The sequence below is a fragment of the Leopardus geoffroyi genome, chromosome D2 (assembly GCF_018350155.1).
Source record: "Leopardus geoffroyi isolate Oge1 chromosome D2, O.geoffroyi_Oge1_pat1.0, whole genome shotgun sequence".
NCBI classification, from domain to species: Eukaryota; Metazoa; Chordata; class Mammalia; order Carnivora; family Felidae; genus Leopardus; species Leopardus geoffroyi.
Window position 1 is genome coordinate 6,665,116 of NC_059334.1, and position 24,670 is coordinate 6,689,785.

Consider the following 24,670-nt stretch of genomic DNA (forward strand, 5'->3'; position numbering starts at 1 on the left):
ATTTTATCAGCAGATTTCTTAGCGCTTTGCAGGCCAGAAGGGAGTGGCAGGATATATTCAAAGTGCTGTAAAGGAAAAATGGGCAGCCGAGAATACTCTATCCAGCAAGGCAATCATTCAGAATAGAAGAGATAAAGAGTTCCTAAAAAAAAATGTTTCTCAGACAAACAAAAACTAAGGTTCACGACCACTAAACCATCCCTTTGAGAAATATTACAGAGGACTCATTAAATGGAAAGGAAAGAATGTAAGTGAAGGTATGAAAAGTAAAAAAAGAGAAGAGTAAAAATAAGTATTTCTGTAAAATTTAGACAAGGAATACATAAAATAAAAGGAAGCAAAATATAACACCATATACCTAAATCATGAAGAGGACAGGAGTAAAGAATGGGTTCAAACTTAAATGACCATTGACTTAACATAGACTGCTCTGTGCAAATGTTATATATAAACCTAATGGTAATCACAAGTCAAAAAGTACTAACAATATGCAAAGAATAGATAAAGAAACCAAAATACATTACTAAAGAAAGCCAACAAACCCTGAAAGAAACTGAGAAGGATCAGAGAAAAACTATAGAATCAACTATAGAAACAACTATAGAAAAACAAGTAACAAAATGGTAATAAATTCATGTCTATCAATAATTACTTTGAATATAAACGGACTAAAATCTCCAATCAAAAGACATAGGATAGGGGTGCCTGGTTAAGCGCCAACTTCGGCTCGGGTCATGGTCTCCCGATTCGTGAGTTCAAGTCTGGCATTGGGCTCTGTGCTGACGGCTCGAAGCCTGGATCCCGCTTCCGATTCTGTGTCTTCCTCCATCTCTGCCCCTCCCCTATTCATGCTCTGTCTCTCTCACTCAAAAATAAATAAAAACATTTAAAAAAAATGTTTTAATATTAAAAAAAAACACAGAGTGACAGAATGGATTAAAAAAAAAAAACCAAGACTCACCTATATGCTGCCTACAAGAGATTCATTTCAGACCTAAAGACATCTGCAGATTGAAAGTGAGGGGTTGGAGAATATTTATCATGTGAATGGATATCAAAAGAAAGCTGGAGTGGCAACATTTACATTGGACAAAATAGGCTTTAAAACAAAGACTGTAACAAGAGACAAAGAAGGACACTATGTAATTTTAATTGGACAATCCAACAAGAAGATATAACAATTATAGGTATTTATATACCCAAACTGGGAGCACCCAAATACATGAACAGTTAATAACAAACATAAAGGAAATAATGAATAATAATACAATAATAGTAGGGGAAGTTAACACCCCACTTATATCAATGAATATATTATCCAAAAAAAAAAAAAATCCACAAGGAAATAGTGACTTTGAAGGACAGACTCACTGGAACAGAGGGATTTAACAGATATATTCAGAACATTCCATCTTAAGACAGCAGAATACACATTCCTTTCAAGTTCACACAGAAAATTCTCCAGAACAGATCATATATTAGGCCACAAAACAAGTCTTGACAAATTAAAAAAGATCGAAATAATACCATGAATTTTTTCTGACCACAATGCTATGAACCTGGAAATCAATCACAAGAAGAAATCTGGAAGGACCACAAATACACAGAGGGTAAATAACATGGCACTAAACAATGAATGGGTCAACCAAAAAATCAAAGAAATACAAAATTACATGGAAACAATGCTATTGCAAACACAACATTCCAAAATCTTTGAGATGTAGCAAAAATGGTTCTAATAGGGAAATTGACAGCAATACAGGCCAATCTCAAGAAGCAAGAAAAATCTCAAATAAACAACCTAACATTACACCTAGAAGAGCTAGAAAAAAAAAAAAGAACAAAGGAAACCCCAAACCCACAAAAGGAAGGAAATAATAAAGATAAGAGTAAAAATAAATGATACAGGAACTAAAATGTCAATACAACAATCAATGAAACCAAGAATTGGTTCTTTGAAAAAATCTATAAAATTAATAAACTTCTAACCAAACTCATAAAAAAAAAAAAAAGAAGAAGAAGAGAGAAAGAGAACCCAAATAAACAAAATCACAAATGAAAGAGGAGAAATAACAACTGACACCACAGAAACACAAAGGATTATAAGAGAATATTATGAAAAATTATGTGCCAACAAATTGGATAACTGGAAGAAATGGATAAGTTTCTAGAAACATATAATCTACCAAAACAGAAGCAGGAAGAAATAGAAAATTCAAACAGACTAATTACCAGCAATGGAATTGAATCAGTAATCAAAAAACTCCCAACGAACAAAAGTCTAGGATCAGATGGCTTCACATGCAAATTCTAACCAAACATTTAAAGAAGACTTAATACCGATTCTTCTCAAACTATTCCAAAAAACAGAAAAGGAAAGAAAACTTCCAAACTCATTCTATGAAGCCAGCATTACCCTGATACCAAAACCAGATAAATACATCACAATAAAAGAGAACTACAGGCCAATATCTCTGATGAACACAGATACAAAAATCCTCAACAAGATACTAGTAATAACTGAATCCAACAATACGTTAAAAAAAAATCATACACCACGATCAAGTGGGATTTAGTCCCAGAACGCAAAAGTGGTTCAATATTCACAAACCAGTCAACGTGATATATCACATCAATGAGAGAAATATGACCGTTTCAATAGATGCAAAAAAAGCATTTGACAAAGTACAGAATCCATGCGGGATAAAAACCCTCAACAAAGTAGGTCTAGAGGAAACATAGCTCAAGACAATAAAGGCCATCTATGAAAAACCCACAGCAAACATCATCTTCAATGGGGAAAAACTGAATGCTTTCTCTCCCAAGGTCAGGAACGAGACAAGGATGCCCACTCTCACCACCTTTATTCAATATAGTACTGGTATTCCTAGCCATAGCAATCAGACAAAAAAAAGAAAAGGCATCTGAATTGGTAAGGTAGAAGTAAAACTTTCACTGTTTCCAGATGACATGATTCTGTATATAGGAAACCCTAAAGATTCCACTAAAAAACTACTAGAACTGATAAATGAATTCAGTAAAGTCATGGGACATAAAATCAATGTTCAGAAATCTGTTGCATTCCTATATACTAATAATAAAGTGGCAGAAAGAAAAATTAAGAAAACAACCCCATTTACAATGGAAATTATAAAATCCCACTTACAATGGAAAGATATTCCATGCTCATAGATTGGAGGAATAAATATTGTTAAAATGTCTATACTACCCAAAGGAATCTACAGATTTAACTCAATCCCTATCAAAATGCCAACAGCATGTCTCACAGAACTAGAACAAACAATCCTAAAATATGTATGGAACCACAAAAGACACCCAAATAGCCAAAGCAATCTTGAAAAACAAAAACAAAAACAAAACTGGAGGAATCATAATTCTAGACTTCAAGTTATATTATAAAGCTACTACTATACTTCAAGTTATATTACAAAGTTACAAAATTACTACTACAAAGTAGTAATCAAAACAGTGTGGTACTGGGACAAATAGACACATAGATCAATAGAACAGAATAGGAAACGCAGAAATCAATACACAATTATATGGTCAATATTCAACAAAGGAGGAACAAATATACAATGGGAAGAAGACATTCTCTTAAATAAATGGTGTTAGGAAAACTGGACAGCAACATGCAAAAGAATGAAACTGGACCACTTTCTTTTACCATACACAAAAAACAAACTCAAAATGGATTAAAGACCTAAATGTGAGACCTGAAATCACAAAAATCCTAGAAGAGAGCACAGGCAGTAATTTCTCTGACATCAGCTGTAGCAACATTTTTCTAGATATGTCTCCCAAGGCAAGGGAAATAAAAGCAAAAATAAACTATTGGGACTACATCAAAATAAAAAACTTCCACACAGCAAAGGAAACAATCAACAAAACTAAAAGGCAACCTAAGGAATGGGAGAAGATATTACCCCACGACATATCTGATAAAGGGTTAGTATCTGAAATATATAAACAACTTGTGCAACTCAACACCCAAAAAAACAAATAATCCAATTAAAAATGGGAAGAAAACATGAACAGACATTTCTCCAAAGAAGACATCTGGGTGGCCAACAGACACGTGAAAAGATGCTTAATATCACTGATCATCAGGGAAATGCAAATCAAAACTATGATTAGAGATAAGCTAGCACCTCGCACCTGTCAGAATGGATAAAAGCAAAAACACAAGAAACAACAAGCGTTGGTGAGGATGTGGAGAGGAAGGAACCCTCTTGCACTATAGGGGGGGATGCAAACTGAGGCAGTCATTGCGGAAAACAGTATGGAGGTTCTTCAAAAGTTAAAAACAGAACTACCCTATGATTCAGGAATTGCAGTCCTGGATATTTACCCCCAAAACACAAACACATTAATTCAAAGGACTATAGGTACCCTTCTGTTTATTGCTGCATTATCTAGAACTGCCGAATTATGGAAGCAGCCCAAGTGTCCATCGATAGATGAATGTGCTAAGGCAGATGAGGCACAGTGCACGGGAGGTGAGGGTCTTGGGGAAAGACCCAGAACACCTACAAGTAGAGTCTGTGACCCCATTTTACGTGTGGGTACACGAAAGAGACTGGCATGGGCTGGGCTGACTAATCACGCCAGGGCATGAAGGACAACAACATCTATCTGAGTTATTACTATGTAGACACTTATCAAGCCAGGGCAAAAAGGACAGTCATCTTTAAAAAATAAAACTGGGGGCACCTGGGTGGCTCAGTCAGTTAAGCATGTGACTTCGGCTCAGGTCATGATCTCACAGTTTGTGGGTTCGAGCCCTGCATCGGGCTATATGCTGACAGCTCGGAGCCTGAGGCCTGCTTCAGATTCTGTGTCTCCCTCTCTCTCTGCCCCTTCCCTGTTCATGCTCTGTCTCTCTCTCTCTCTCCCTCTCTCTCTCTCTCTCTCAAAAATAAACATTAAAAAAATAATAATAAAACTAAAATCACACGAAATGAACCTACTGAACTCTTAGAATGATCCAGACACTGTTCTAAAACATTACATGAGTTGCCTCATTTACTACTCGGTAATTTTTTGAAGATGCGCTCTTCCTATCCCCATTCTATATTTGAATTAAAAAGGAAAAGAAGAGTTATAGAAAAGTGAAACAAATAGCCAAAGGTTATACTGCCAATAAGAAACCAAACATCTGTCCCTTGCTGGAAGTTGCCTGATATTCTTAGAGGAACAGTGAAATCGTGCGTACAAAGCAGTAAAAATCACAAAGCTAAGACGAAATCAGATATTTAGACTCAGGGTGGTAGGATGACGGTCACCGAGTCATCTGGTCCAAACCCGTCATAAAAGATGAGTGAGTTACGGTACTTGCCTAAGGTCATGGCCATGGAGTCTGGAAACACTGGTCCATATCTGGTCCTTTGCTCCTTTGTGGGCATACAGGGAGGTTATGCTCTCTGGCCCCCTGGCAGTCACTGATCCTTGGGCCGTGAGTGGCAATGATATGTGTCACTTGCAGGTTGAAGTATTTGATGCGGAGGCATTAGAGGGGGTGTGGGTTCTCCATGATCTCTCTTCCTCTGCTCTGGTGACCCTGATAAGTGCCTGTCCCAGATGATAGGCTACCCGATCCCTGAGTCACCACTTGAAAGAAATCTCCTTCAGAGACTAATCAGACCAGGAGTGCGCTTTGCATAAGCAAGAGATAAATGCTTATGTGTTAAGCAACGATTTTACCACAGCAAGCCCCCCCACCCATCCTGATTAACATAGCCTCCTAATTAACACCAGTTAATGAAGAAGACTCCTGAGCTCAATTATAAATCTTCTTTAACATTTCTTTCATTAACATTTCCAATAAATGTCACAAATAAAAAGGTTTTATTCCTAGATAACCACATACAGCTAAATTAAATGTGACCCATATCTTACACCATTCACAACAATTAACTCAAAATGGCTTAAAGACTTAAACATAAGGGGTGCCTGGGTGGCTCAGTTGGTTAAGCATCTGACTTCGGCTCAGGTCATGATCTCACAGTTCGTGGGTTCCAACACTGGGTTGGGCTCTGTGCTGACAGCTCAGAGCCTGGAGCCTGCTTTCGGTTCTGTGTCTCCCTCTCTCTCTACCCCTCCCCTGTTTGTTCTCGCTCTCTCTCTCAAAAATAAACATTAAAAACATATGTTTTAATTAAAAAAGAGAAAAGACCTAAACATAAGACCTGAAACCATAAAACTCCTAGAAGAAAGGACCCTGGCAATGATGTTTTGGACAGGACACAAAAAGCCCAGGCACCAAAAGCAGAAATCACAAGTGGGATGACATCAGACTAAAGCCTCCATACAACAAAGGAAACCACTAACAAAATGAAAAGGCAACCTACGGAATGGGAGAGAATATTTGTACACCATATGTGAGAGAAGGGATTAATATCCAAAATATGTAAAGAACTCATATAACTCAATAACAAAAAAACAGACAACCAACTTAAAAATGGGCAGAAGGGGGGCACCTGAGTAACTCTGTTCATTGAGCGTCTGACTCTTGGTTTCAGCTCAGGTCATGATCTCACAGTTCATGAGATCAAGCCCCACATCAGGCTCTGTGCCAACAGTTTGGACCCTGCTTGAGATTCTCTCTCCCTCTTTTTCTGCCCCTCCCCTGCTTGTGCTCTCTTTCTCTCTCTCTCAAGAATAATTAAACTTAAAAAAATTTTTTTAACGTGTATTCATTCTTGAGAGAGGAAGAGAGACAGAGTGCAAGCAAGGGAGGGGCAGAGAGAGAGGGAGACACAGAATCCGAAGCAGGCTCCAGGCTCTGAGCTGTTAGCACAGAGTCCGACGCAGGGCTCGAACTCACGGACCGCGAGATCATGACCTGAGCCGAAATCAAGAGTCGGACACTTAACCAACTGAGCCACCCAGGTGCCCCTAAAAATTTTTTTAAATGGGCAGAGCTAGTGGACATTTTTTCCACAGAAGACATCCAAATGACAGGTAGATGAAAAGATGTTCAATGTTGCATTTCAAAATATACTAAAATCTCTTCAATTCAGAGGTCACATTTCAGGCAGTCTCAACTCTAAGACATAGTTACAAATGGGAAATAAATATAAAAGGTCTCCAGATCACAGAAACTTATGAAATAAAGTCCGCATTTTAAACCATAGGAGAGGGGAGCCTGGGTGGCTCAGTCGGTTAAGCGTCCAACTCCAGCTCAGGTCATGATCTTGTGGTTTGTGAGTTTGAGCCCTGTGTTGGGCTCTGAGCTGACAGTGCAGACCCTGTTTAGGATTCTCTTCCTCTCTTTCTCTCTCAAAATAATAAATAAAAACTTAAAAAAATAAAAACTTTTTAAAAAATAAACCATAGGAGAGCCTCTTCGGCTCGTGCAGAGCCTGTTGACTTTTAATTTACATATAGTTCTAACCAAACATTCTTTTTCTTCCAATCACAGAAAATTGGAATACTCCGGGTTTCCAGAAGCAGGCACACAGGTGATAAGAGTGACAAGCAATTGGAAGACGTTCAAAAGAGAGGGAGGTCAGCCCATGACAATGATCAGTGGCCAGAGGGACAGCCTGAGTCCTTTTCGTTTAAAATCTCTAGGACAGCAGGGAAATGCAAACCAGATTTGAAAACATTCCCTTCAAGATGTTTATTTTTTTTTCCTAAGTTTGGGGTTTAAAAGAAAGCACTCCCAAGTCTTAAAGCTATCGAAAATACAAAGAGAGACAGAGACAAAGAGAGATCTAGAGTAATCCATTTTGAAATACTCCCGGGATGTGAGGGAACTTTTTATTTTCTGCATCTTGCTTAACCGTATTAAAATTTGTTGCAACGGTCGTGTATTACCTCGGCGATCAAAAGGTATTGTCTTCAACGGATGGATACAGGATACGAAAACATCACGTCGGGTGAACAATTTTCCAAGTAGGCTGGAAAGCAGGTGTCAATTCTGCGAGTCTATTCTTGCCTATCCTTACTGAGGAACAACCACTACTAAAAATAGAGTTTCCGTTGCTTTTCTCAGCTCGACGAAGCAGAATGTGTCACTTCAGAGGCCATCTTGGTCCAACTCTTAAGTCGGTTGCCCGATCCCATGGGGCGTTTAGAAATATTGAGGCACCAACTTACTTAGGCGAGTTCTACTTGCTTTTTCATTTCACTAATGGGAGAACAGGCTGAACTGCCTTTCATGCCCTCACAAGCTGAACTTTGGATGCACCACAAGAGACAAAGTTTCTTCTGAATTGGATAATTAAGTTGGTGTTTACATAAAAGAACTGATAGAGCCAAGTGGCACAGAGCTGTGACCAAGTTGCTGAGCCTGTTGTGTCACAAATGAGTCCAAAGGTAAAGGCTTCGTTGGAGAGGAGCGTGTTTTGCGTTCCAGTGTGTTAAGTCCAGAGTCAATCTGTTCAAAAGATTTAACTGCGGGTTCAGCCTAGGCAACGACCAATTGGAGCAGATGCCAGAGTAAACAGCTGGTTCACCTGTACCAGTGCCTTCCTGAACATCAATGAGTTACAAGCCTTAGCAGTAGAATCAGTAATCATCCGACCAAAAATAAACAGATAAAGCTCTGCAGTCCATCCTGAAAGAGACAGACCACAGATAGCAGGTTGTACATAGACCCTTGTGAGCACCGTCAAAGGGGAAAAACATAGGGGCGCCTTGGGTGGCTCCGTCGGTTAAGCGTCTGGCTTCGGCTCAGGCTATGATCTTGAGTTCACGAGCTCGAGCCCCACGTGGGGCTCTGTGCCGACAGCTCAGAGCCTGGAGCCTGCTTCTGATTCTGTGTCTCCCCCTCTCTCTGCCCCTCCCCCGCTCACGCTCTGTCTCCCTCTCTTTCAAAAATAAACACACATGTAAAAAATAACGTTATGAAGGGGAAAAACCTCAGAAAACTGGCACGATCCTCCTCACCGGCCTGCCGTCCCTGCTGGGTGACTCTTTCTCCATGGTTCCTGCCGTAATGAAACTGAATTGTGAGATGAAAGAAAATGTGCTGCTCTAGTTTCGGCAGGTTGTAAGCCAAATTATCCCTGAAAACCCTTTGGAGGGAGAAAAAAATTCAATTAGTAGAGGAGGAAGATGAGATATGAGCGGCACTTAAAATCTTGCCCAGGGGGAGAGAATCTGTCTCCATCACACCCATGCTACAGGCAGAAGGAGGCGAGGGGACCCAGTTATCAGCAGCTCTCTCCTAAGTGCTCAGGGTTTCACAGCAGGTAAACCACGGAGTGAAAGCCACGGATGCAGCACAAGTGCAGACATGATGACAAATGACAATGTGTATCGAGAAGCCGACAGGCAGGGATCACTGAGGATTGTCACAGCCAGAAGAGTGTGCTCATCTAAAGGGGAGTCCCCACTCACTGGTGCCATGAGGAAACGAAGGCCCAAGGTTGATGGATTTTTTTTTTTTTTTTTTTTTTTGGCGGAAAGTTAGTAATATGGGGCTTACCTTAAATTTCTTGATTTTCAAATGTAGGCAAACCATTACAAAAAATTTTTTTAATGTTTATTTTCAAGAGAGAGAGAGAGAGAGAGGGAGGGGCAGAGAAGGAGGGAGACGCAGAATCCGAAGGAGGCTCCAGGTTTCAAGCTGCCGGCACAGAGCCCGACGCGGGGCTCAAACCCACAAACCGGGAGAGCATGACCTGAGCCAGTGGGACGCTTAACCGACTGAGCCACCCAGGCGCCCCTAGGCAAACCATTTAAAAAAAAAAAATACCTCACTACTTACACTATGCGAGACAAATTGAACATATGCAGGCTTGTTACAGCCTCTGATTTAATCCATTGCTTCCCTCATTTAAATATATTCCTTGAGAGGCGCCTGGGGGCTCAGTCGGTTAAGCTTCTAATCGGCTCAGGTCATGATCTCGCGGTTCGTGGGTTCGAGCCCTGCGTCAAGCTCTGTGCCGACAGCTCAGGGCCTGGAGCCTGCTTCGGATTCCGTGTGTGTGTCTCTCTCTGGCCCTCCCCTGGACCTGCCAGTTTAAGGATGGCCTGTGCCAGATGGCTCATCTCTGTTCCATGCGGTCTCTCATTCTCCTGCAAGCTGGCCCAGGTTTGTGTGAGTGGCAGCTAGGCAACTGTCCAAGAAAACGAGTGGAAACCTGCAAGTCTTTGAGGGCCAGGCTCAGAACTGGCGCCTTGTAACTTCTGCTGCCTTGTACTGCCCACAGCACGTCGCGGGGCCAGCCCAGATTCAGGGGGAGGAGAAATGGTCTCCACGTCTCATGCTGCAGAAGGCGTGGGTTCAGGGAGGGGTGGAGAACTGTGGTCATCCGGGCCATCGACTTCACCTATAAGAAGGCACGTGCAAAGCTGCCTTCTGGGAAACTCCGGGTCGTCTGCTGTTTCGAGAGCAGAGAAGGCAAAGGGGGGACACCGAGGAAAGACAGGACAAGGGTGGCGAGAAGAGGCCAGTTCGTGGAGGTCCTACCAGGTATGTGGCCCGGTGAAATACAAAGATGTTTTAAATCATTCTCTTGGATTTTGCAGGGAATACAAGACAGATGCCAAGTAAACATAACGCAAGGTTGAACGTAAGCATCTTACATAAGATGCTCTGGAGGCTTGCAGAAAGGAGAGATCCTCTCTAGTTTGAAAAATCAAGGCGGGCTTCATGAACAAGATGGAATTGAAGCCAAACTTTGAAGAAGAAACCAGATTTGGCCAGGGAGAGGTGTGGATGCTGGAGCGTCAGCGCAGGGGAAGGAAAGTCCCAAATATATACAACAGCAGAGAGCGTGGTTTGGGTAAACTGAGGCAGCAGTCCTCAATCGTTTTCTCCCTTAACCTTCTGAAAGGTGCTCTTCATATGTGACACTCCCACATCCGTACCCCAATATGTCAGAGTGAGGACAGGATACAGTGTTACGGAAGGTGGCTGGCACTCTGGATGTAACCCCACCCCCTGTCGCCCGCTGGTCCATTGTGACCCTGAGCCTGAGACCCACTGATGTAGGCTTTGTCAGGGGGCAATAAAATCTACAGCTGAGGGATAAGTTACTGGATGTTCTCAAATGTTCTAAAATGCCAGGTTGGGGAATCTTAACTGAGTGAACGCAGGAAAGGGTCCCCGAATGTGTTTGAGTGAGATAAACACGTGAAGAGACCTGCATTTTTGCAAACATAAAGGAGCAGGTGGGGCTAACAGACAATGCTTATTTCCCATCCCCAGGCATGGCCAACATCACTAACTGACCGCAGCACTTCTTGAGGCCCTCCAAATGTGTCCCTGCTTAGTGCTCTAATGCTGTAGAAGTTGGAGCTGAGACAGGCAGCCATTGAAGAGTTGAGACCCCATTTGGGGGGGAGGGGAAGCGGAGCTTAGGTGGTCTGTGGGGGTGACAGTGGGAACAGAAAGGAGGAAGGTATCAGAGAAGCGTTGATTATCCCACTAGGAGTTGCCACCAGGTCGACATGGGAAAAGGAGAAGAGGGAAGACCAAGCGTCAGTCCAATTTTTGAAGGGCGGGAGAGAATCATGGTGCCATGTGCCAAAAGAAGAAACTTGGGGAAATCAACTGATTGTGCGGTGGAGAAGGAAGTGGGTTCGGTGTGAGTTCTGGGTATAAACACAAGGCCCAAAAGCCATCAGGACGAAGGCTAAGGCCGACGCTCGTAACTCTAACACCAAACCAAAACTTCACGAACATAGCGTTTCTTCCAAGCTTCCAGCAACGTCGAAAGAGCGCGTGTGGGAGAGAAACACGCTTCTTGTTTCTTCTTGGACTATCACGACCTTGTTCGAGATTCCTGCTGGAACCCGGAAGCCGGAGAGAGGTGAAACATTGGCGGTGGAAGGGTTTTGTCTTTCTTTCGCGGGAGAAACAGCTGGAAAGAAGCACTCCTGTATCCTGGCCGTGGCTGTGCCCGTCGAAGCCCGAACTTCCCCGCTCCGTTCTTCAACCACTGCTTTGTGATGCAGGCAGCGCCGGCTCAACGAAACGCGGAAAACTTGATCCAATTTTGACAGCCATTGTTCTGCGACGTCTGAATCGGGATCGTTTTTCATGCAACAAAAGTGGAGGCCCATGTTCCGAGGAGAGGAGCTAAATTTCTACTCACGTACCTTGCAGGGAGATGGTAAACAATGGTGGCTTAAGAGGAAGGGTTCTAGGGGCGCCTGGGTGGCTCAGTCGGTTAAGCATCCGACTTCAGCCAGGTCACGATCTCGCGGTCTGTGAGTTTGAGCCCCGCGTCGGGCTCTGGGCTGACGGCTCAGAGCCTGGAGCCTGTTTCAGATTCTGTGTCTCCTTCTCTCTGACCCTCCCCCGTTCATGCTCTGTCTCTATCTGTCTCAAAAATAAATAAACGTTAAAAAAAATTAAAAAAAAAAAAAGAGGAAGGGTTCTAGATCAAGATTGTCTTTTTTTTTAGTATTTATTTTTGAGAGAGAAAAAGAGACAGAGGAAATGAGCGGGGGAGGGGCAGAGGGAGAGGGAGACAGGATCTGAAGCAGGCTCCCTGCTCCGAGCTGTCAGCACAGAGCCCGATGTGGGGCTCGAACCCACGAACCGTGAGATCATGACCTGAGCTGAAGTTGGACGCTTCACTGACTGAGCCGCCCAGGCGCCCCTCTAGACGGAGATTTCTTGAGGTCAAATCCCAGCAATGCCCTCACTGGAAGAAGTCACTTAACTTGATACATCAATTTCCTCATCTTTGAATTGGAGAGAATACTCACAACTACCTCTTCCTGTGGTTGTGAGGGTTCACTAAGAAGTACATGTCAGGCGGACTGGATGAGTAAATCTGCTTCACGGTGCCCTTTATTTGTTTAGCACAGACGCTTATTAAGGGCTCATGAATAATTCCTCTTATATGTCAGTTTCATCCACAGGGAGTTCTCATTTTCTAGACGGAAAGTTTCCTTTGGTTTTGCATCATCAGATGAGGAACTTCAAGGACCTATCAATGAATGAATGCTCCCAGAGAGGGAGCTCTCCGAAGTGCCCCCACTCTCTAAGAAGATCTAAAGTCATCTTGGCCCCAGAGTTCATCTATGTGGGGTGCTGGTCATACTCCGTCTCCGTGGCTGTGAGGTTAGGGAGACGCACTTCAACAAACAATCTTCCACCTTAGAGTTTGGAAAATTTCTTGTTCCTACTCGTATTAACCCAAATAGTAAATGAGCTGGAAAAGGATTAGAGTACTCTTAAACGTCAGCTGCAAAGGTTCACTTATAAATTCTTCCCCTTATGAACATAGTAACATAAAGATGGCATTATGTGTCTCCATCAACATAGTTCAGGGGTCTGAACATCTAGAAAAAGTGATAGCATTCCCTGGAAAGGTGACCTGGCCAGAATGCTCCTCGTTTTCGAACTTGTAGAGTTTTGCCACTAAGTAAACCTGATCGTGGGTCTATCATGTGTTCTTTAACAATACAAAATAGTTTCTCCCAAAGGCAATTTTTTTCCCTCTTAATGTCTTAAGGCAGCATCTCATCTCTTTGTCACAGAATTTTCTGTGACATGTCCTGGGAGTGGTGGGTTGCTACCCGTTTAACAACTGGCTCTCCAGGCATAGACAGCCCCGGCGTGCTGTACCGGTGTGTACGTGAACGCTCCCACCATGGTTGATTTCAGGCCCCCCGAGGAAAACACTGGAAGTATATACAGCTGGCGCCAACGCACCAATGTGAACTTTCCTTACCCCACTGTTGTCACGACACAAACCACCTTCTAAGCCCTGAATGAGACATTTCATAAGCATAGTCTAAGATAACAATGTTGTCCCTGGAGCTAGGGAGGCAATGGGGAGCAGGAATTGAGACTGGATATTCCAGACGGCTGCCGAAACCATATCCAACGGGTACACACTGCTGTGTTCTGTATCACAAATACACTTTGCTGTTTTCCTTTCTGTTAGCTGCTCCTCCCAGACCAGGCCAGTCTGCAAGAGCAACAAAGACATGTGGGTAGCAGTAAAGAAAAACAATACGGAAAACAGTTGCAGAAGATTCTCGGAGGGCCTCAGGGACCTCATTTCTTGGCAGGACCCTAAGAAGCTCGTCAGCAGACATTCAAATTCTCCTTCACGGTCATCAGCGCTATTCTCTGCACTGCCCTCTTGTGGCTTCACCGCCTGCCAGAATCTAGTGATGGATGACTAACCCCTGACCACCTTCTTCCTCCTTCTCGAGCGTCATAAGGTCACTGAAGCTGTCCTCAGTGAGGTGTGAGGAGAAGCCTCATGACCATGGACACAACAGTTTCTGGTTTCCAGTGTTCTGGAGAAATTTGGGACAGATTCCCACGTGCTAGATGGGAAAATTGGGGAGGGGGACTACTTAGAGTCACAGCCCAAGTGTGCCCCGCTGCAGGAGGTCTGGGTATCAGAGTTCTTTCCCTTTAGGGTGACCCTTGACATTCAAGTCCGGTGATAGGAAGTGGCTCTTCACCTCCTGTTTAAGAGTCTTGATCCTAAGACTGGATAACTCATTACCTCAAAGGTTTTATGAGCATTTTTTTTTTTTCAAACACACCCATTCCACCCTGGTTCTGCTAGAACTTCTGGAACCTGCCCTGAGAGACGACGGTCCAGATTAGCCAGATTAGTTCCCTCTCAATGATGCATTTGCGCTAGAGATCTGGTGAGCTCTCCGTTTCTCTTATCTACCGTTGACCTTGGAGCGGGAGTAGAAAGAAGGGGCACTCCTTTCTGTGAGAGGAAGAGAAAGAAGGAGGAGGCTGGCGACATTCTCCCTGCCGAAGGCTTTGAAAGGTGCCCATTTGGAAGAACGTGTAAAACCAGCTACCGATGTCTGTTCTTTAGCCAATGAGACAAGCCTTCTAGGTGTCACCTCACATCACAAACGGTTTCCTTTTGGCAAAGGGGACGGGGTTGGGGGCCACGCCTCTCCTCAGCCTCCTACCGAGAATCCAGTGATCCCCCAGCTGGAGCTCATGGCTTAACCCATTTCTTCCTCTCACACTTTACACACTCCTCCATTCTGGTACCTACGGTTTCATGAATGTCTCTCTCTCCACTGGAAGCTTTGGTGTCAGAGCCCATCCTATTTCTCTCTCTGTGACCAGCACCACATTTACACACAGGATCCCAATTTTACAAACGAAGCAGGTGAGGCTCCAGGTATTTCGAAGAGCCAGTAAGTTACGCACGTGGGACTCGAATTCACATCCTTTTGCAGGACATCACCCTGATCATCAATGCCACAGATGTCAGTTATTGGTGGCTGATGTGGCCGTGACAAAACAGAGACGGGCTGAGGACTGAATCAACCACGCCTCTGCAATGTGGCCTCCGTAGAAACCCAAAAAGGACGGGCTTCTAGGGTCTAGGTTGGGAGACACGTGGAGATTCGCTGCAATGGTGTCCCTGGAGAGGGCGGGGAGGCTCTGGGCCCCTTCCTCATACCTGCCTGGCCCTATGTATCTTTTCTATCTGGCTGTTCCTGAATTACACCCTTTTATAATAAACTGGTCATCTAGCTTAAAAAAAATAAAAAGATTAGAGATGGGATGAGATCCAAACAGGCTTTGCTACTGTCCCTATATCCTTGGAAATTCCATCAAGTCCGAGTTTTTGAGGATAGTTCCAATCCACTCAGAATTTCAGACATTCTTCAACGGCTCGTATAAAGAAGAGTCCTCCAAAAGGACGAGAAGGCCGGGATGACCAAGTTGAGCAGACTCATTACAAGAAGAGGGGAAGGGAAGGAAAAATTAGATACACAGAGGGAGACCACACCATAAGAGACTCTTAAATACGGACAACCCACTGAGGGTTGCGGGGGGTGGCGGAAACGGGGGACGGGCATGGAGGACAGCACTTGTTGGGATCAACTCCGGGGGTCGTATGTAAGCGATGACCACGGGCATCTACTCCCGAAGCCAAGACGACACCGTATGGTAGCTAAGTTGACAATTCAACAACAACAACAACAACAACAACAACAACAGAACTGGGATTCGAAAAGTTAACTCAGGTCACCCTACGTATCCGAGCCAGGAGGCCTCCGGCTGTGAGCCAGAAAAACACCACGTCTGACATCCTGCAGCTATGTGCGAAATCTGAAGAAGTTTGCTTCTGAAGACTAAGGATTCGAATCTCACTGTCGAAAACGGGGTAGGAAAGTGAGTTCCCGCCGCTTGACTTCCCCGATTCGGCAACACAACTCTTCAGACCGAATCCAGCTCTCTGAACGCGGATCTGAAGATTCACGGAAAGGACAGCGAAAGGCCATCTTTCGAATTCCCCCTGTGATCGTGACATTCAAATGACCTGAGCGCACACAGCCCTGGAATGCACACAGAATTAAGAAAAGCCGCCTTTGCGAGGGAAACGCACGGGGAGAGGAAGCGTCTCTCCCCTCTCTCCGCCCCCCCCCACCCCTGTCCCTTATTTTAATAAGTCATATTATTCAGGAGGCTAATAAACATCTGTTTCTTCTCAGTGTCAAGGGAGCCTGTGTGCAAATGCGAGCAACCGTGGCTCTCTGTCCTCGGGGGAGACAACAAAGCACCATCCATCCAAGCCCAGCTACGTACCTGCGGCGGCAGCTGGCTGTTCAGAGAGGCAGGCGGGTCCCCGTCGCGAGCCCGAGTGCCAGGGCGCTTGGGTGTCCCCGGCCCTCGCTCTCATGAGCACTGCCGCTTGCTGACTCCTGGAGGCTGAATGCGCCAGCCCGGGGAAGCCAAGGCTCTCCAACTTAACTACTTGTGTGCTGACTCACGCACCGGGCAGGACGCGCCCCAGCTGAGCCTGCTTGTGGAAAAACCCTGCCTGGGCCTCCCAAGGTCACACCTGGAGCCCGTCCCCAGGCACCCTGCACGGACACAGCGTGGGAAGGAGGCGTTCGTCTTCTCAGACATACCTGCCTCCCGCGTTTGATGTGGAAAAGGACACCCTTTCCTCCACCGGGTCCCCTACGCCGCGCCGCGAGGAGACGTCGGGGGACAAATCCACCCAGAGACGTGGGGCAGGGTCACTGCCGGCGGAGGAGTCAGGCTCCGCGCAGAGGGGCCACCTCGCTGGTCTGGAAAGGGTGTCACTGGAGAGACTGATTACACCCAACCGCCCTGGTAGCTCAGGGCAGCAAACGCAGCAGCGTCCACACCGTGCCCGGCCAAAAAACGGAGCATCGGCTGCCTGCAGTACAGCCTGCTTTAGACTGCGTGGTTTCTGGGGCCCCCGCGAGGGGGGGGGGTGGAAATCCACTCTTCCAACCTTTGGGGCCCCGGTATCGGCGGCAGGGAAGAGAAGGCAAAGACCTCTCGCGTCTGATCAGGCCCCTCAAGGGCACGACATGCCGTCCGTCCGTTGTCTCCATGACAGGAAGCACAGGTGCCCAGGATTCTGAAAACCGGGGCCGCTTCCTAGAAGCCGGAGGGGCGAAGCCTGCCTCCGAGCCCAGGGCAAAGCCCTGCTTTTCTTCAGGCGCAGCACAATCCACCCTGGGGCTCATGGAGGAGTTGGCTGCAAGGCAGGGAGGAGCGAGCGGCTGGGGATGGGCCGTTGAAGGCGCCCGGAGACAGCCGGACAGCCGCGCGGGGATCTGCGGCCCGACTCGGCCCAGGCCCCCTCGGCAGCCCCCTGCCTGCAGTGGCCGAGCCGCCCGCAGCGATGTCTCACCTCCTAACTGGGCCCCGAGGCTGCGGGGCCTCCTGCGCCTGAAGCGCATCTACCTGGGGGACCTGTGAGCTGACGCTCGGGGAGTCACATGCGTCCGTGCACAGAGCACGGCCTGCAGGCTGAGTGCGTAATGAGACAGACCGTGTAAGCAACAGCAGCAGTCAGTGTGCAGAACGCTGTATACATGCCCTGTAGGGAGGGCTCCTAGCTCTCCCGCCACATCTGTGCTCCTCGCTTCTTCCGGGCGTCCTGTGCGGTCTGGAGTGGCCATTCGCTGAGGTCCGGCCACTGGGGCGTGAGCGGAAGTGACAGGCACCAACGCCGGCCTTGGCCCCCCCGCGTGCTTCTCCAGGCTCCCGCGCGGTCTCGGAGGGAGATGCCCGCAGTGACCCTGGATGTTGCAGGAAGAAGTAGGTAGAAAGCCTCCGTCAGCCTGAATGACCACACAGAGCTGCTGACCTTTGCGATTACTTTTAAATCATGGGTGGGGATGGATGCGAAGCCGAACACTTTCTTTCAAAATTCCCTTCGGGGTATGTGAGCAACACAGTTCAAACACAGCTTGTCTGCAGAGCAAAGGCTAGACTCCTTCACGGGGTATTCAAACCCACCCAGCCCGAGGCCTCTGCCCTTGACCTGGCCTTTGACATTCTCCTGGTCATGCTGGGCACCTGGGCCTGTTTATGGCTCCTAAATGCACCTGTCCTATCCCACCCCTGCTCAAACTTTTATCCTCAAAATACCTTCTCACCTACTCCCCGGTTAACTGAGTCATACCTCCCTGAGTTCAAAAACAAGGCTGCAAATTCTTTGACACTCCGTCTGTGGAATAGAGGGGATCTGTGTCATCCCCCAAACCCAAGACTCGGTGGGTTTATGACTGCCCGTGATGACAACAGAGGACATGGAATCTGTGCCGTGTGACTTCTGAGGCTGGGTCACAAAAGCCTCGTGTCAATTCTCCATTTCCTGGAGCACTTGCCCTTGGGTCTGTTAAAATAACAAAATCCAACTGAGTCCGTTTTAAAGATCTTCCTGGCTTTATTCAATGATTCGTGTATTGGGCGGCACCCCAATACAGACAGGAAGGGGCTTCGAGGAGCTGTGCAAAATGGATGCCTTTTATAGGCAGCAGGGAGCAGGACAAGACAGTTATGCTGGGGTTGGGGGGGAGAAAGCAGGTTGGTTATTGCAAGGTTACTTTCCTTTAGGGGAGGGCAGGGGTCTCTCAGGCAGATGATTTAACTAGTGCTGATTAGGTGATTCCCGATTGACTGGTTTAAGATTCCTTTCTTGGAGTGCCAAAAATGTAATGAAGTCTGAGTTTGGTGGTGTGGGGCTTAGCATAAGTGACTCCATTTTGGACCTGTTGTCTTGTCTTTAACAGAAGCCTGGGTCGCTTCTGGAGAAGCTTCTGAAGAAGTCTGGAAATCCTGAAGCTACTACGCAGCAGGGACCACACGTAGATGCTTTGGTCACAGTTCTGAATGGTCTCCTTTCAGCTACCCGCATGGAGGCGCCAGATAGACAAGTGAATCAGGGTCGGACTCCAAAGCAGTCCGTCCACCAGCAGGATCCAATGAGGATCACCAATGCCACTCGGAGGAGCAGTGTCTCCCAGCCAAGTTCTGCCCGGATTCCTGACCCACAAAACTATCAGCCACAATCAGACACCTGTCACTTGAAGCCACTATGCTTGGAGTAGTGTGGTATGAAGCAAACATAACTGGAACGCCCTTCTTCGGGGCCCAACACACGGTCTATATTTTTCCAGAAGCTTTATCTACCGTCCTCCCATTTAGATCTCTGGGTTGTTCGATCCTTTAGAATTCTGGTCTTGGGTTATTTATTTTTTAATTGGGAGTTGTCCAGTCGCTCTTTGTAGCACTTTACATAATAATGAGTGAACACGTTGATCAATAAGAATACTGAGCACGTAACACGAAGCCTTCTAGAACTGTGGGGTGGACGAGCGGGAGATGGGGAAGGCAGGTGCTCTCCACCTGGTTTCGCTCTCTCTGGGCACCAGAATCTTGACCGTAATGATCAGGTGGTATTTATCCAACCCAATATTTATTCTCACGTATCTACTGAATGCCAACCGTCTGGCAACCATACTCTTTTGGACCCAAACAAAGCCCATCTTCTCATGAGACCCCCGTTCTACATGGAAGGAGACAAACAAAAAATAAATGTCATCTGTTAGGTCATGCGTGCGAAGAGGAAGAAGACGAAGGCAGAATAAGAGGTGCGAGAATGTTGTTCTGCGTGATAGAATCAAAGAAGTCCTCTGATAGCGTGACAGTCCAACAGACACCTGAAGGAAGTGCGAGAAAGAACAAGCCTTGTTTCTGCCCGAGGGAGCGCATTCCTGGGGAAGGGAAGGCCAGTGATAAAGGTCTCCCCCGACGAGAGTGCGGTGGATGGGTTGAAGGAGGACAAACTGGCCCGGGTGGCCTGAGCCGCGAGACCAAGACTGGAGCAGTGGCAACGGGGCCAAGGTGTGCGGAGTGGACCAGCAGGGGTGGCGGGCGGGAAGGGCTCGAGGATGCTTGGCGGTGCGCTGACTTCGGTGAGAAGCAGTGAGACGCTGACGGGCAGAGCAGCCGCACGATCTGAGCCTTGGAAAGCTTTCTCGCGTACCTGTCACCCGGGTTCCTGGGTGACCACACGCTGCAGAGGGGCGGGTTGAGGGGCAGTGAGGCGGATGGAGAGGCTCCCGCCCACCCCCAAGCCAGAGGCTCGGACCAGGGGCTGGAGGCGGAGATGATGGAAGCGGTCGGTCACAGTAAGGGTGTGTCGGAAGGTGGAGGCAACAGGATTTCCTGGCGGGCTGCGAAGGATGGGAGAGAAACAGGAGGCATGAGTGATTCCACAGCCTTCTGGGCAGGAGCACGAGGAGAGTGAGATTGGCTGGGAGCGATCCACTCTCTGCAGAGACACCAGGAGAAAATACATTGCAAAGCGTGATGGGTTTCCAAGTTGACAGTTACGGACTAGCTTTGGTGCGAATTAGGGTTGGAAATCAAAGAGGAAGGCTAAAGTCATGTAAAAAAATTTTTAAGTGCTTTATTTATTTTTGAGAGAGAAACAGAGAGGGAGAGAGCGAGCGGGGGAGGGGCAGAGAGAAAGGGAGACACGGAATCCGAGGCAGGCTCCAGGCTCCGAGCTGTCAGCACAGAGCCCGACGCGGGGCTCGAACTCATGAACATGAAGATCATGACCTGAGGAGAAGCTGGAAGATCAACCGACTGAGCCATCCAGGCGCCCCAGAGGCCAAAGCCATTTTTAAACGGACTCGTTGAAAGAAAAATGCTAATTAATTAAATAATAGGACAAATGAGGGAAAACCATGCCAACCATGGCCTGACGGATGAACTTCAAAAATACTGGTATACAGTTTAATGCCCAATTAATCTAAGTATCTTTATTTTTTTATGCTTTTATTTGTTTATTTATTTTGAGAGAGCGAGAAAGCGGCAGAATCCCCAGGAGGGTCCGCACGGTCAGCGCAGAGCCCGTCGTGGGGCTCGAACTCACCAACCGTGAGATCATGACCTGAGCTGAAAGCAAGAGTCCGACGCTTAAGGGACGGAGCCACCCAGGCGCCCCTCGTTCAAGTACCTTTCAAGAGAAGAAGAGCCTGGGCCATTGACTCTCTTCTGATGCGTCCAAATTTTTACTCATCTACTGTTTGCTAAATGACTTCCAGCCTCCCATGACCCCCACTACCTTTTCATTTCCACGTGGGGTCCGACTGGGGCCGTGTGTCCTGTGCCAAAAACCAGAAACAGCAGCAGTAGCTTATCCTCCTCCTGTGTTCGGATGCACTGTCCGAAGTTTGCTCTCATTGCCGTGCTCACAATTAGACTGGTTTCGAGATGACAGCGCGCCCCCCGCACAGGCCACTTGCTGCCTTCATCCCGACGGGGGGCCGCGGGCCTGGAACCCAGAGTGGGGGGCGGGGGGGGCATCTGGGTCTGCGGGGCTCCTGCGACACCGCTGACCTTCGGTGACCTTCGGTGCTTCGGCTGACAAGGCTGGGGGGGGAAGCGACCCTTCCTGCTCAGGGCGGAAACCGGGAAGGCCTTGTCCCGTGCCCCCCGGAACTCGAGCCCCCTTCCTGCCTGCAAGCCCTTCCCCTTCCGGCCCCAGAACAGCCCTGGCGCGTAGCTGCCGTTACTCTGATTCACACACCATCCGCACCAGGCGCAAGTAGCCCCACGTCCGGAGTGACGCAGCTTGTCTCCTGGCCTCTCGCGTTTCAGCCGGCCCAGCGGAGGCCGGGGGCTGCTCTATTCCGTGGGGCTCCCCCAGCCCCCCACCGTGCCCCCAGGACGCTCGGAGGGAGACTCGGTGATGACTTTTAGCTAAAGCGACGGCTTCCCCTTGCAGGATGACGGGTGCAAGCCGCGCGGCGTTGGGAGAGAGACTATGGAAGAGAAATCCACGCGGCCGGAGTGGTGCCGGAGGAGGTGTGGGGTCGAGACAGCCCCGGGAGAGGACAGTAGGGCCTCTAATGGGGGAGTCTGCCTTGACTGTTGCGGGGGCATCCCTTAAGTGTTCGGTGGGATGCCCCGGTGAGCTCGGCGGGGCCTCCACTTGTCTTGGCACTTGTAAGTTTCATCATGCCCCATGTGGCCCATCTCCCGGGGCCGCCCTGGCGCGGGCCATGCTGCTTCTCCAGCCGGAGGCCCGCGACGCGGGTGTGTACGTATGTCATCCTTTGGTAGAGTTTATAAAAAGATTTTTACTCCCCAAATTTTTCTAAAAGAACCTCTGATTCGGACGGACTTTAATAATAAGGAACCCTATGAACTCACAGAAGGAAAAAAATTTCCTAGGAGCAAGTCTGGTCATTTTGCTGTTGTTCCCTTCTATTACTTATTTATTTTTTAAAGTTTTTTTTTTTTTTTTTTTTTTTTTGGAATTTATTGATTTGTATTTAAAAGAAACTGTTGACAAAGATTCACCGGAAAGAATCTGAATAGGTGGGAAAACACAGCTAATACTGCTGAAACACTAAAATAATTCAAGGACATGTGGCTTATAGGTTTGGTCCTTGTAAAATTAAAATTAAAAAAATTTTTTTAATGTTTATTTACTTTTGGGAGAGACAGAGATGGAGAGAGAGGCAGAATCTGAAGTGGGCTCCAGGCTCTGAGCTGTCAGCACAGAGCCTGACACAGGGCTCGAACCCACAAACCGTGAGATCATGACCTGAGCCAAAGTCGGGTGCTCAACCGACTGAGCCACCCAGGCGCCCCCGTTTCTTAGAAAATCAACATACATCTACTTTCTGACCCAGCAATCCCACACCTGGGTAGTATTTACCTACGAGAGATGAAAACATATAGGCCTAAATACATGCACACACACAAGGAAAACGTATACAAGAATATTGTAAGCTGCTTTATTCATAATAGGCACAACTTTGAAACTGTCCAGGTATCAATCCAGAGGGGAGTGGATAAACAGGCTGCTGTCCATTTATTCAGTGGAATACTTGTCCGTGATAAAAAGGAAGGAATTATCCACATGCACGGCAACACGGATGACTGCAAACATATTACACAGAATGAAGTACACAGATGCAAAGAGTACACACATCATACACGGTGGGGCGAGGTATGTGGTGGAAAATCAGGGTAGGTACGGAAGGTGTCTGCCTCTGGGAGTCATGGTAGGGTGGGGGGCTGGCCAAGATTGACGGGGAAGAAGCAGAAAGGCCACAGTAATCGTCTCTGTCACGATAGGTGTTTGCATAACATAGGTGCATGCATTTGTCAAAACAGCAAATATACACTTAAGATTTATGTATTTCTTCGCCTATACATTTTACCACCACCACAACAGCAACAAATAAAACCTGGGCACAGATTTTGAATTTTAGTGAAGTGAACACGGACGCTGAAGTACTTAGGGAGACGTGTCTGCAATTTACTTTGAAACGCATTCAGAAAATCAGGGTAATGGATAAGACCCGTAGAGAGACAGGCAAATGGATTGATAGGTGATACAGCAAGTTAAGAAAATAACGGTAGAAGCCAGCCGGTGCCTACCTGGGTTTCTCACTGTGGGATTCTTACGAAGTTAGCGTAGACTTAAAAACTTTCCATAATAAAATATTTGTTACGGCTTGAAATACGCTGATGGGAATGCTAAATTTGCATACGTGTGTGTTTGTGTGAGTGTGACCCCTGAGATCTCACTCGCCACCCCAAGCGAGGGAACGACAGTTTGGGAAACAGAGAGAAGTCTGTGTTCTGTGGACCCAAGGCTCACCTGCCCTCCAGGCCCCGCCCCCAGCGGCTCTGGCCCCGCCCCCAGCGGCTCTGGCCCCGCCCCCAGTGGCTCTGGCCCCGCCCCCAGCGGCTCTGGCCCCGCCAGAGCTTTTCCTGCCTTCCTGGGCAGACTGGGCAGACGGAGTGAGCCCACCTGCCTTTCCTGCTCTGACCTCCTTTAGCGGTAGGGAGATGGCCAGCAATTCCTCCTCATTTTTTGTCAGATGAAAAAGAGCTGGACCGGGGCCCTCTTCATTCCCAAGAAGGAAATGGATTTCCCAGGGCCTGCGCAAAGCCGCTGTGTTTGCTGATTTTAATTGGTGATTAGACCCTGAACGTCCCAAGCCTGTTTTGACGGCCCGGATCCACGGGAAGCCAATTTGTCACAGCTCTCCAAGCGCGGCATGTGTGAAAGTGACATTTCAGATCCCTTCCCATCTAATTTTGGTGACTTGTTTGAATTCACACTTGGTGAATGTTAATAGTATGTGGGGGTTATGTGTGCTGAATACATTGACATTTTCCCTCCCGAAGGAAGTACCGTCTTGCCATCTCTCCGCCACCCCCCCGCCGCAGCCCCGCAGCCCTTTCTTGCTGGTACCGAGGATTGTGCAAAAACAGGGAACAGGGCCTTCTGGCCGCGTTCCCTGCTTCGATCCCTCTGCTCAGGAACCCGGAGCCCCAGGGGAAACCTCAGCAGCAGCCATTCGGCCCCAGGGTTTGGAGCGGCCGGGGTGAGCCGCAGGGGCAGAGATCAAACCCTGTGGTCATCTGGTGTCC

The 24,670-nt window shown here is 47.3% G+C and overlaps 1 protein-coding gene across 4 annotated transcripts in view; it reads right to left on the reverse strand.

Moving 5' to 3' along the window:
- The window catches only part of ASAH2 (N-acylsphingosine amidohydrolase 2), a 100,435-nt gene that overhangs the window by 70,422 nt on the left and 5,343 nt on the right, over positions 1 to 24,670 (reverse strand). Inside the window, exon 1 of one of the 4 annotated variants that reach the window (XM_045439419.1) lies at positions 16,523 to 16,657. The exons of 1 other annotated variant lie outside the window; for it this stretch is intronic. The gene's annotated coding sequence lies outside the window, so the exon portion shown is untranslated. Of the gene's footprint in view, positions 1 to 7,842; positions 7,864 to 16,522; positions 16,658 to 24,670 lie in introns of those variants that run through there. 2 more of the 4 variants (XM_045439422.1, XM_045439421.1) reach the window with 2 other exon arrangements.